Raw genomic sequence first — 13,607 nt, 5'->3', positions numbered from 1 at the left:
CTTAAAAATCACATTTTTGTTTTAATGAGATGATTCCATTACATTACATTACATATTTGTACAAATTTATTTAGATTTAGAAGATAAGCCTAATTTTTTTTTTTCATCAGTTATCATTTTGCTTGATATCCTCAGATCAGATTAACAAACTTTTATGAAATTTTGTATGATTACTTATGAATACCAGTCATTCATGCCATTTAAATTTTGGTTTCAGTTATTTAAGAGGGCGGTATAGATTGGTTACTGTGGTTCTCATATCCAAAAATTTTACTCAGAGAGTAGAATAATTTTTTTTACATATTTACATACTTTAATTTTTCTCCTCTTCAGTAATCTGTCAAGGTTGAAGACCTCAGCAGCCAGAAATGCCAGGAAAGTTATGCAATTCTTTGAAGGCTTTTTAACTTTGTTCAATTAAGGATTCAAATTTTTTAAATAAACTATTTCATAAATGAAGTTTATTAATAACAACATTAATAAAAAATAATAAGTATTTATATATACTGTGGGTTCAAAAAGGAAAACTAGTTATTGATAAAATACATGAGATTTTTAGTTCAGTTATGAGGGTTATGAAAATCTGTTGATGCTAAACAAGTGATATGACTAGAAACACACTGATAACTAAAATCAGCTGATAAATTCTGATGAAAATAAAATCAGCAACTAATATAAAAGACCCTAAAAATTAAAAAAAAAATTTTTTTGTTTACAATTCCACAAGCAGCCTACAATAGGTATCAAAAGTAACTTTATGTAGGGTTATAAATACATATGTACATTATCCGTAACTTATTATTATTATTATTATGTCCGTAACTTATTATTATACCTTGAATATAAAATAAAAATAATTGTTTTAGTACTATTCAGTTTAATTGTTTATAGACTGCATATCAGCTTTACTTTAAACATTTGAAGTAATTATCATGTGTTTTTAGATAATTATAATTTTTTATAGATTATCATAATTTTCTTACCGTTATCATTAATTATTGTTTTTACTTAGACTTATATTAACCATATCAGCAATAGTATTTTTTATAAATTATTTTATGGAAATAGTTTCCCTGTGCACTTAAAACATTTGGAGTAATTATCATGTGTCTTTAGATTATTATAATTTTTTTTATAGATTATCATAATTTTCTTACCGTTATCATTAATTATTGTTTTTACTTACACTTATATTAACCATATCAGCAATAGTATTAATTATAAACTATTTTATGGAAATAGTCTCCCTGTGCTTAAAAGAATATCTCATGCCGTGAATTATATTGTTATTTTTCATTAACAATACAAAAATCTTCAGTAACTCCAGTGAGTAGATAGCTTTATGAACATGTGTATAAATTATAAATCCTTCTATCTTCTTTTGTAAAAATAAAAAAAAAATGTTAATATTTTGTTATGTGCTTTGTTATTTTCTATGGTTGTAAAAAAAAATACTGCATTATGTAAAATCATGTAGTTATGATTTATTAATGTTTATTTTTTATAATACTAATTATTTTATTTAAATTGTGTGAAAAAAATATTAAGTATATTTCAATTGATTTCTGTTTTATAACATGTGTTATAGTTTCTTATGTACATTTGTTATATGTGAATGTAGTTATAACATTTTTTTGAAAACAAATGTAATGGTGACAGTCGTTAAATGAATTGTCTTTTTATTAATAGCATGCCGTACTAGATATTTCCTTCTTTCTTTTAAATCCTGCAAGGAGAAAATTATGGTGAAACTTGGTAATCTTTAGTTAGGAGGTTAGTTACATTTTTCACTTTCAGTTAAATTTTTTTACACCTGCAGGAATTTTTTATTAATTTCATCATTTTTTACACGCATTGCTCTTTATATTTATTTCTTCTTTAAAATGTTGAGATATGGAAAACGCTGAAAATTTTGATTAAACTTTTTAAGATGAGGGAGAGGGTTGAGGACAGTATATCAGATTACTTGTACTATTGTACTTCTAGAAATCTTTAAAAGTGTTCTGATAAATGCCGCACACCTAGGTCAAGATATTAATCATGGCTTCTAAATGGATCATCAGCCATCGGTCAGCCGTACCATCTTTTGTTCTTCCCTTTTTAGTGGTGAGGTGGAATTAAACTGATTTAAATAAATTTTTTATACTCCTATTATGTCTTCAAATTTTCCCAGAAAATTGTTCACAGAAATGTACACCTGTCTTGAGGTAATAATCGTTGGATGAAAGAGATTTGCTATGTTTCTTTAAAGAGTTTTAAAAAAAATTTAATATTGTTGATGCGTTGAATGCACAAGTCACCATATTAAGTTTCATAATTACACATTCACCGCTTCCAGAGAGGTGCAAAAGAGGCATCAACACACAGACATCCATATATGAAGAATTGTCCAAGTTCTATTTAGCATTTTGGGCACACAAGACTTCTAATTAGAAGTGCAAAAAACTGGTTACCCAAAATTTTGACTAATTAACATATTTTTGAGAAAGTAAAGAGACTTAAGATATCATTTTGTAAAAGATGCTTGTTCATTTTTTTCAACACGTTTGCTTAGTTTTATGCTGTATAAAGTAAATTTTATTAGGTTGGATTAAAAGAAATCTTTTAGATTTATGTTTGATTTTATTAGTAGTGAAATCTTCTGTTTTATTTACTATATTTTGATTTTATCCCCGTGCATGATTTTCATTAAAAAAATATTTTATTTTATCTATTCTCAGTAGTGAACTAAGTTTCTGTTTTTTATGTGCATTTCTCTTTCTTTGTCAGAGAAATTTTTTATTAATCAAACATTCAATCAAACATTATTTTGTACGGTTGGACTTGTGATGCATCTTGTTAACTTATCCAAAAATAGAAGTTTGTTCTTTATCAATATAAGATTATACAATGAATACTAAAATTATCTACACGATGGCATGCATTTATGGTATTTATTTCAGAAGAAATATTTTGATGATTCTTTACATGTTATGTTGTTATGACAAACAGCACAAGGAACTACCTAGCTATGTAAGCAATTAACTTTTCATTCTGATGTCATTATTACATACTAAGTATGACTCTCTCTGTTAGCTGTTTTTTAGTTTTGTAGCAATTTTTTTTAGTCAAATATTCAGTGAGTGGCTTTTTCGTTAATTACATACACTAAGAACAGTTTAAAAAAATAAATGGTTTATATAAATTCTTACACATATTATGTAGATATTTATTGTATTTATGAAGATATTTAATCGATTTGATATATATTTTTTTTAATAGATCATCAAAGAATCACACAAATATCACTTTTTAACTTCTGTTTTTCTTCCCAGAATTTCTTCATCTGTTCTGATTTCACCTTTTTTCTTCAGTCCACTTCCTACCACCGGGCTTTTTCTGTTCCACAGGTACATTCAGATTATACAAGAACTTTCTAAATTCTTTTTTGAAAAGCTTTCCGGAGTTAGATTAAATTTTTACATTTCTATTTTCATTTGTTTGACGTAAGCCTGTTGATTTTTGTATTTTCAATTTTATCGAAGATCTATTTGTTCACTCTAGATTTATTATTCATCCTCATCATATATCCAAGAAATCTTAATCATCTTTATCTACAATCTACTTCTAGCATATGGATATTTTGATATATTTATTTATTGATCTTAACTTATAAGTACTTTGATCTTTTTTAGGTCAGTAAAGTAAATTGTTTCCGTACCATAATGAATGACAGGTTTAATTACTATGTTGTTGTGCATAATTTTAACATTGATGGATAAGTTTTTTGTTATTAATAATTTTAGTTAAAAATGCTAATTTTTCTAACTTTGCTAGTTTACTTTTGAAAGAGTTTTTCCATTATAACTGATTATTTTCTCTAAATATTTAAAATGTTTAGTTCTAACATTTACAAATTTGGTATGGATTATTTTTTTGTTGAAGCTTTTAATGTTTGTCATGATTTCTGTTTTCAAAAAGGAAATTTGTAAAGCCTGTTTCAATTACAGTTTTACAATTTTCAATTTGGACTATTGCTTCTTCTGATCGTGCTAGTAAAGCTAAACCATCAGCAAATGCTAAAACTTTATCTGTTATCCCTGTTTTTTTGGTGCTCAATCTTACTCGTTTGTTATTCTTCTCCCAGAATGCTTTCATATTTTATCTAATTCAGTATTGAAAAATATGGGTGATACGACTATTTCCCTGTCTTAATCCTGTTTTGATTTGGAATGGTTTGGTAATATCTCCCCAGAATTTAACTTTGAAATTGTACCCATAAGAGTAAGTTATAAAAGGTTAAATGTCTTGGGATCAACTACATATGCTTCCACACATTTATTAATGTTTCTCTATCCACTGAGTCATATGCTTTTAGAAAATCTATAAATGAGATGAATATTGGTCTGTTTTGTAACATATGAGTTTTAATTATTAATTTTAGACTTAGAATTTGTTCTTGACATTATCTACCTTTTCTAAATCCTCATTGGTATTGTCCAATTTTGGGATGAACTTCATCTGTAGTTTTTTTTATGATATAAAATATTATTATTTATATTATGTTTATAATATATATTATCTGCAGTCAGTAAAACCAGTATAGTTCAAAAGTTGAACTTCTAACAATCTCTTATACAATTTTTTTTTAAAGTTATTATAATTCACCTATTCTGAATTATCATTTATACTGCCATCTATGCAGTGTTAAATTACATATGATTACTCACTCACTGACTCAGATTCTTTCATTCTGCTTTATTTTTCAGTAAATTCAAACTTATTCTGTTTACTGTGTTCTTATATATTATTGCAGGATTTCTTTAAATGTAGTGAAAAAAGTTAATTGAAACATTTCCTGATAAAAGACAGCTTATTATCATATATAGTGTGGTAAGATCTATAAACCAAAATTAGCATTAGTTTTTGCACACAAGTTTTTATTATATAGTATTATATTACTATAGTTAGACAAATTTTACCTATTGGCCCAAATGGATGCAATATCCAACTGTGCCTGAAAGTAAATGAATTCATCATGGAAACTACTCGTAAACAAGTTGTAATATGGATTTTTAAAAGCTTAATTTTGACCACACTGAGTATTATCCATGTTTACTGTAGAGATGTTGACATAGAAAATCCCTTTTCTATGTTATTTAAATTTACTGAGAACTAAAGCATAAGTTAATCCATAATATGTGGTGCAGCTGTATTTAATTGGAATCTCTAAGTAGCTCCAACTATTCTTTGAGAAAATGGCAGTGTCCTTGTAGATGTGTTGTATCCCAAGTTTTCCATAGAATGTACTGTTTATATGAACTTACTAGCTAATTGTAGCCAGACATAACTGAGGAACTGATAGCATTAAACTTTAACATCATGCTTATAAAGGCTATTAAAACTCTGCCTTCTACTCAGAAAAACAAATGTTCAATGCCTGCCTTAACAGTAGCTTGTAGAAATCTGATAGAACGGTTTATAGTTCATTTCTCCTTCTATGAATCATGAGACCTTGCGGATGGTGAGAGGGGACTTGAGTGCTCAGTGATACATAGTAACTGGACTGAAGGGGCACCATTTCGGAGAGGTATCTGTTGAGAGCAAGACCAAGGAATGATTCCTGAAAGAAAGCAGCAGCTCTTTCCGTAGTTGTTAAAAGCGTAGATCAGGAGAACTTAAATGGCCATATCAACTTCACTCAATTTTCTGAGTACTGGCGCAGCTGAAAGCAATGGAAAACTACGGCTGTTTTTTTTCCAAGAGAATGTAGCTCTGTATTTTCATGTTAAATATGGATGCACCTTCCTTGATAAAATATTCCAGAGGTATACTAGTCCCCCATTTGGATCTCCAGGTGGGGACTACTGGGGAAGGTTTCACCAGAAAATTAAAAAATAACATTGAATCGAGCGTGGAATGTTAGAAGTCTAAAAAAGGTTGGTAGGGTAGAAAATTTAAAGAGGAAATGGGTAGGTTAAATTTAGATGTAGTTGGAATTAGCAAGGTTCTGTGGGAAAACGACTTTTGGTCAGGTGATTTTAGAATAATTGACATAGCGTCAAATAAAGGATAGGTAGGAGTAGGTTTTGTAATGAACAAGAAGACAGGGCAAAGAGTACAGCATCTCAAAAAGCTAAATAGAATCGTTATAATTGGGATAAAATCAAAACCTAAGCCGACAATGATTGTTAACATCTATATGCCTACAAGTGCCCACCTTGTTGATGAGGTAGAGGGTTATACAAAGAAATTGACAAAGTAGTTAAACACATAAAAGGGGATGAAAATTTAATAATAGGTAGAGATTGGAATGCAAACATTGGAAAAGCCAAAGAAGGAAATATTGTGGGAGAATACCAGCTGGGCAAAAGGAATGAAAGAGGGGACCGACTAATTGAGTTTTGCACAAGTATAATTTAGTAATTGCCAGAGACTGCAAGGTATTAGATATATTTTATCATGGTTAAGCTATTATTAAGAAATCAACTCGACTGCAAAACTTATCCAGGAGCAGATATTTACTCATCGCAAGCGGTCTGAGTAAAAACGTTAAGGTAGAAAATATAGAAGAAGAATGGGAGAATTTTAAAAAGGAAATTCTTAACTCAGCTGAAGTGAACTTGGAACAAAGAGAACTGTTAGAAAACCTTGGATATCAGAGGTTATATTGCAGCTGATGGATGAACGTAGAAAGTTTAAGAATGCTAGTGATAAAGAAGGTAAAAGGAACTATCGACAATTAAGAAATACTATAAATTGAAAAGAGTGGATTAAAGAAAAGTGTGTAAAGAGAAATGATCATTGGTAAGTAGATGGAGCATACAATTAAATTAAGGAGAATTTTGTGATACATAAATTAAAATCTAATATTGTCTTAAATAAAGACAATACATTGATTCATAATAATAAAGAAAAGGTTGATAGGTAGGTGGAACATATTGAAGAGTTACACGGAGGAAATGAATTAGAAACTAATGTTGGAGAGGAAGAAGAGAAAGTCAAAGAGGATGAAAAGGGAGATACAATACTGAGATCTGAATCTAATAGAGCATTAAAAGATTTTAATGGTAGAAAGGCTCTAGGATAGATGGGATACCTGCAGAGTTACTGCACAGTGCAGGTGAGGAAGCGATAGATTATACAAACTGGTGTGTAATATTTACAAAAAAGGGGAAGTTCTGTCAGGCTTAAAAAGAATGTTACTGTCATAATGCCAAAGAAAGCAGGAGCAGGTAAATGTGACGAATACAGAACAATTAGCTTAACTACTCATAGATCAAAAATCTTAACTAGAATTCTGTACAGAAGAATTGAGAGGAGAGTGGAAGAAGTGTTAGAAGAAGACCAATTTGGTTTCAGAAAAAGTGTAGGGACAAGGGAAGCAATTTTAGCACTCGGATTAATAGTAGAAGGAAAATTAAAGAAAAAACTGACATACATGGCATTTATAGACTTAGAAAAGGTATTTGTTAACGTAGACTTGAATAAAATGTTCAGCATTTTAAAAACTTTAGGGTTCAAATTTAGAGACAGAAGAACAATTGCTAACATTTACAGGAACCAGACTGCAACAGTAATAATTGAAGAGCATAAGAAAGAAGCCGTAATGAAAAAGTGAGTCTGACAAGGAAGTGTGTTCCCTATCCTCATTACTTTTCAATCTTTTTATAGAATTAGCTGTTAATGATCTTAAAGAACAATTTAGACCCAAAGTAACAGTGTAAGGTGAAAAGATAAAGATGCTACGATTTGCTGATGATACATTAATTCTAGCTGAGAGTAAAAAGGATTTAGAAGAAACAATGAACGGCATGGATGAAGTCCTACGCAAGAACTGCCGCATGAAAATAAACAAGAACGAAATGAAAGTAATGAAATGTAGTAGAAATAACGAAGATGGACCACTGAATATAAAAATAGAAAGAGAAAAGTTTATGGAGGTAGAAAATTTTGTTATTTGGGAAGTAGAATTACTAAAGATGGATGAAGCAGGAGTGATATAAAATGCCAAACAACACAGGTGAAATGAGCTTTCAGTCAGAAATATGATTTGTTTACATAAAACATTAATTTAAATGTCAGGAAAACATTTTTGAAAGTGTATGTTTGGAATGTAGCTTTATATGGAAGTGAAACTTGGACGATTGGAGTACTTTAGAAGAGAAGATTAGAAGCTTTTGAAATGTGGTGCTATAGGAGAATGTTAAAATCAGGTGGGTTGATAAAGCGACAAATGAGGAGATGTTGCAGAAAATTGATGAAGAAAGAAGCATTTGGAAAAATGACTTATAAGCCAAATATTTAGACAAACTGAATAGTCGCTTTAATATTGGAGGGACAGGTAGAAGGGAAAAATTGTGCAGGAGACAAAGTTTAAAATATGTAAAACAAATTGTTAGGGATGTAGGATGTAGGGGGTATACTGAAATTAAACGACTGGCACTAGATAGCGAATCTTGGATAGCTGCATCAAACCGGTCAAATGACTGAAGACAACAAAAAAAATAGTTCATTTGGTTACAATCCTAAGATATATAGTTCTGAGTATAGTTAATTGTGTTCCTTTGGGAATCCTGAACCTGTTCTCATTATTTCTGGAGGAAAAGTAATTTTTATTGTAGTATTTATTGTGCTGGTCAGAAGTGTGCTGTTCCCATCCTGGATAAAAAATGTCATCATCTTCCTATTTTAAGTCTATTTTTATTTAATAATCTTATATTTTAATTTTTTTAGCTTATTGGCTTTCTGAATGTTGTATTTTTAAACTCATCCTAGTTTATCTTTTTATCTTTATTTCGTCCCTGTAGTGGATTTCTTAACTCAATATTTTTCCCACTGACTGCTGTTCATGCAATGTTTGATCTGTATGCATCTGCGTTCATTTACTACAAAAAAAATATTAATTTAGTAAAATCAATTCTTCATTTTTGTTGTCCATATCTTCCTCTGTACTAATTAGATTAAAAACTAAAACTCAGCAATCCACCGCAGTACAGAATCTAATAATATTTCTTACTATACAAAATATTTTATTATTATACAAAAGCGCTTTCGAGGATTTTCCCTCATCAGTTAATCAAAATTAAAAACTTTAAAATTACACATTAAAAAAGTATACATTAAAAATTAAAATTATCACATATATAGTGTAAAATATGCAGTCAAAAATTAAATATTAAAAATTAAACATTCTTAATAACATCATTTTTTTTTTCTAAATTTCCTATGCATGCCTTAAATTAAAATTTAAAATAATTTGATGTTAATTAATAATGTTTAATTTTAATATTTGATACTAATTTTTTACTGCACATTTCATACATACATCGCCGAAGGAACTAAACGCCATATCAAAAATTGTGTTCCAAAGGTGCTTCAAAGACTGGAAAAAGCTCTGGCATGAATTTATTATGTCTGAAGGTGACAAAATTAATATTGATGAATAAATGAAAATTTTTTTGAGAAAAACTAAGATTCTGCATATTTTTTTTATCAAACCTCGTAATTGATGTACAGTGATCTCATGTGTGGTGTGGTCTCCTTGTTTCAGTCTTTCTGTTACTGGATGCTCGGTGCTCTCTTCTATCCCTCATGTATAGAAAAAAGATTTTACTCTGCTTATTTATTTATAAATCTGTGTATGTTAGAATGGAAGTATTGCTAAACAATAAAGTGTTAGAACAATTCTGCCATTTAAATTATTTGTAAATAAAAATAATCTTACTACAAATATTGCTGGAGAAGAAGTTACACATTACCAATAGATTAGGCAGAACAGCTCATAAATCGCTGAAGAGAAAAAAAATCACTAACAAAATTTTTATGATTGTCACATTCATATATACTGAATCTGCATTCATTAATTGTGAATTCTGTTGTGAATGCGTGTGAACCACAGGCTTTCATAAAGACAGATTACAGTGTATGCAATCCACTTCCTTTGATCAGCTAAGGGTCAGTAGAGTGGTAACATCAGAAACGTTCACATTTGGACTAAGCTAAGGTACAAGTGAGCTTAACAGGATTGTATCAATCTACAGGAAGAAATAGTATAACCACTTGATAAGAGTTCCAGAAGACCTACTGCCAAAATCAGGTTTATTCTATCAACCTAAACAGAAATTACCATGAAAAAGACCCATCTTGCCTAAAGTAAGATGGATATCAGAATAGCAAAATAATAATTTCAAGAAGTGCAGAAAAAGGATCAGTTTCTCTACCGATATACGAAACTATTTTTACAGATTACTTCTTTTTCTGTAAATTATAAACAAACTTGATACAGGAAGTTTTTGTCTTACTTTGTTCTTGTAAACGTACATTTATCAGGTAAAGATTCAATTTACCAATTTGTCCATGGTATCATTTGGATAAAATTGAATACTAATAAATAATATGTTTGATTTTGACATTGTTCCAGCTGGAAAAAGTATTATCTTATCCATATTTTACAGTTAGTAACATAATTGCATTAATTTTGTGGCTAAAGTTTTTTTTTTTGAGGCCACATTGGACCACCTAGTAGATCAATTTTCACTGTCTTTTGAATAGCACACTATCTTAACCTTTTGGTTCTGCCAGTACTTTTTAAGTGGTCTGATCTTTGTTTCTGCATTTCATCTGTAACCTCCGCTGTGCATCTTTATACCTTTTTTGCGGAGAATCTGTGTGCTTTGAGAGTGTTGCTTATTTTTGTCTTGTCGAAAGCGATTGTCAGTCCAGTTTCTTTGAGATCTTTCTTAATTCCAAATTTCTGAGAACGAGTTGTTTCAGAATTCGGCCTTCAGACATTCTTAAGATTTAGAAAATATGAGAAATACTCTTCTTCATCACGCTGATAATCAGTTCAGTTTCTTTGTATAGTTTCATTAGTGGGAATTTACAGACGAGACCCCCATTCTTCAGATAATTTTTTGTTTATTTAGGTTCTGATGATCTTGTGTTCTGTTTTAATTAGTCGGTTGGTTTTAGCTTCATTTTTAATTTTAAAAATAGTTTCACTTGTATACAATGCCTCTGGAGAACAACTGTTTTATATTATATTGAAAGCATTTTTTATTGTAGATCTGCCAGGTTAAAACTTGTGTTTTTCTAATTCTGGAGATTTTGTTTTGCCAGGTGGATCTTTGTTTTAATTTGCAATCACTGATTTCCCCAAAATATTTAAACTGCCGAACTAGTCTAATCTCACTCCCATTCATTTTAAGTTTATTTGTGCAGAGGGTCAGTGACCATAATTTCTGTTTTTTCATAAGAGATTCTTAATCCAGCTTCTTGGACTAAATTTTCAAGACTAGAAATTTGTGAGTGAAATTCATTCACGTTCAAAGCAGGAGGGTCAAGTCAGCAAATTCTAACAGTTTATTTGAATAACTTTCCCTCCTCTTCCAATTTTGGTTTTCGGAGGATTCTTATTCTGTCAAATTATTCTCATTATAGTCCAGAGCAGTGTTAAAAGGTAGAGAGGAGAGTAAATATAGTTGGCCTGTGAATGCAGTCATAGGCTTTTTTAAAGTCTATGATGGTAATAGAAAGTTGCTTGTGGACAAGTTTATAATTTTCTAATATTCATTTTAGACTTAAGAATTTGGTCTGCACAGCTTCTTTAGAGTTGAAACCTTCCTTGGTATTTGTCCAGCTAAGGTTCCAGTGTGTTTTTATTTTTGTTGAGAATTATACGGGAAAGAATTGTGCAGGTACAGTTCAACTGGTTATCCCTCTGTAATTATCCAGGTTTGTTTTGTCCCGTTTCATAAAAAGCAGGTGAATTGTTCCAGGGGCCCTGGTAATTTTACATTAATTCAAATTTTTACCAGATGCTTGTGTATTTCAATGTGGGAGTTTGGCTAGCGTTTTTCTCATTATCTGCAAAGACCTGATCCGCTCCGCTGATCTTATAATTTTAAGTTCTTTTATTGCTGGGGTCATCGCCAAAAAAGTAGGTGGGTTAATTTCATGTGGTTTGGAGGGAGCAGGTATGTCAGTTTCAACTTGAAACAGTTCCAAGGGATCATCACAATTGAGAAGTTTGTTGAAGGATTAGAATTAGAATTTTAGTATCCTCAAGAGTTATTACGGGCCGGTTTTCCATTTTCATCCTTTAACATTAAGGTGGGAGGTTCATATTTTTGTAGATACCTGCCAAAGGTTATGTAGTAGTCAAGGGATTTATTTTTGTTGAAAGTTTCTTTTATTTGTTCAAGAGTGTTTTTATGGAAATTTCATTTAGTGTTCCTGATAACTTTACTGGTTAATCTTCATGGGCACTTAAGACCGAATTGGTATTTTAGATTTTTGGGCTTGGTGATTTATCCAGGCTTGATGTCTCTTTTCTTTGGTGAAATCACAGTACAAATTCAAATTCCACCATTGGTTTTTTTTTTTTACTGGGTTGTAGTGGAACAAGTTCTGCAGCGATCAATTTTAATTTTAAGACTAGTTCTTTCAAGTTTTCAGTGTTGTGAATTTCTTTCTTAGTTCTTGTAAGATAAGAATCATTATTTATTAGGGCTGCTGAATCAAACTTTCTCTTAATTTTATTACTTGGGTTAATTTTATCTTAATCTTTACAATGTAATGAGCAGATCCAGAGTCTGTATGTTGTGCATTTCCTTGTGAAAATTTTTGTTCATAAAAAAACCATGATCTATTTGCCACTTTCCTCTTTTGTAGTTAGGATGTTTCCAAGTTTTTAATTTATGGGGTAATCTTTTAAAACATGTAGATTTTTAGATGAAGTTGTTATTTCTGTAAATTTTATTAGTTTTTATTAGTTCTTTTTTGGGCTGGCCATTTCCCAATAATGTCTCTATGCTTCTTTTCCCTGCCAAGCTGAGCATTAAAGTCACCAACTAGAATTTTAACATGTTCTGAGGGGATCATAATTAAAGGTTGGTCTAGGAGATCCCAGAATTTTTGTGTTTCTTGTACTTTTTTATGTTATTTTTCTGATTTGTGGGGGCATGTAGATTAATAATCTTGCAAGTTTTATTCATAGCCTTGAAGGTTAAAGTTGATATCTCAGGAGATTGTGATTCAAACTCAATGATTGAGCCAGTTATTTTCAAGTTTACCAAAAAACCACAGACAAACTGTGAACAATTCTTCATAAACTTTTTCCTGGGAATTTCCTTGTAGAGTTGATACCCTTGACTTTCTAGAATAGTTTGGTTGGAATTTCTAAGTTCTTGAAGAGCCATGATCAAAATTTTCTCTTTGTCACAAATGTCAGTTAGAATCTTCAGTTTACCTGTCTGCAATGGAATTAATATTGTGGATGGCGAAGTATGAGATTTTGTTGTGTTTTAATTTATGTGACTTTTTTGTTGTATGGTTCTTAGGGGGGCTTCAAGATGCTCCAATCCATTGTTGCCTTTTGAATGTTGCCCCATTGGATCCAAATAGTAACTTATTGGCGACGTTATTCCTGCCGACAGTGGAATTTTTTCTCAGAAGACTTTCGATATTTTAACTGTCAAAGGTGCTACCTCGATTGGTTGGAGATTGAACTCTGAGTAACAATCCCAGCTGTAAGCTAGAAAGGAATTTTGATTTGGTTTACTAGAGAAATTCACCAAAATTTCTGTAGATATCCATCTCGACCACGTGTGGAGGCTATGATTTTG

The 13,607-nt window shown here is 30.5% G+C and overlaps 1 protein-coding gene across 9 annotated transcripts in view; it reads left to right on the top strand.

Moving 5' to 3' along the window:
• Positions 1-13,607, top strand: part of fbl (pantothenate kinase 3 fbl) — a 171,368-nt gene that overhangs the window by 122,495 nt on the left and 35,266 nt on the right. Inside the window, exon 1 of one of the 9 annotated variants that reach the window (XM_075365517.1) lies at positions 1,197-1,326. The exons of the other annotated variants lie outside the window; for them this stretch is intronic. The gene's annotated coding sequence lies outside the window, so the exon portion shown is untranslated. Of the gene's footprint in view, positions 1-1,196; positions 1,327-13,607 lie in introns of those variants that run through there. 9 annotated transcript variants of the gene reach the window in all.

This window comes from Lycorma delicatula, chromosome 5 (genome assembly GCF_047948215.1).
Source record: "Lycorma delicatula isolate Av1 chromosome 5, ASM4794821v1, whole genome shotgun sequence".
NCBI lineage: Eukaryota > Metazoa > Arthropoda > Insecta > Hemiptera > Fulgoridae > Lycorma > Lycorma delicatula.
The sequence above is the reverse complement of the archived record's forward strand: the minus strand, read 5'-3'. Positions and strand labels throughout refer to the sequence as shown.